We start from the raw sequence: 449 nt of genomic DNA on the forward strand, positions 1-449 counted from the left end.
AAAGGAAAAATCTGTTGCTGGCATTCGTAAGGTAGGAATAATGTAGTAATGAAATGAGAAATGGCACTGTGTAGTTTTTTACACAGTTTGTACACTGTACACTGTACACAATACCATTTGGCGTTCTAATTTGTAATTAGTCTGCAGTGCTTTTAGTAAAAGAAAGCTATTAGCTATAAATGGCCAGTAATGACCTTTGTTGATAGTTGCAGTATAGCGGTTCTTTAACTTTTGAATGCATCCATGTCCACTTAGCACTTGGCATTACATATTAAAAATAAATGTATGTTTACTTTTTTGAAGTGCATTTTACAAACTTTTAGCAATCGTAAATCCTTTATCTTTGTTCCATAAGTCTGTTATAGCCTTTTAGAAAAGCCATCAAGCCAATAAGTCATGTATTTAACTTAGACTCATATAGCTCAATGTTAGATAGTGTGTAGTTGTTC

Source organism: Ciona intestinalis, chromosome 8 (assembly GCF_000224145.3).
Source record: "Ciona intestinalis chromosome 8, KH, whole genome shotgun sequence".
Taxonomy (NCBI): domain Eukaryota; kingdom Metazoa; phylum Chordata; class Ascidiacea; order Phlebobranchia; family Cionidae; genus Ciona; species Ciona intestinalis.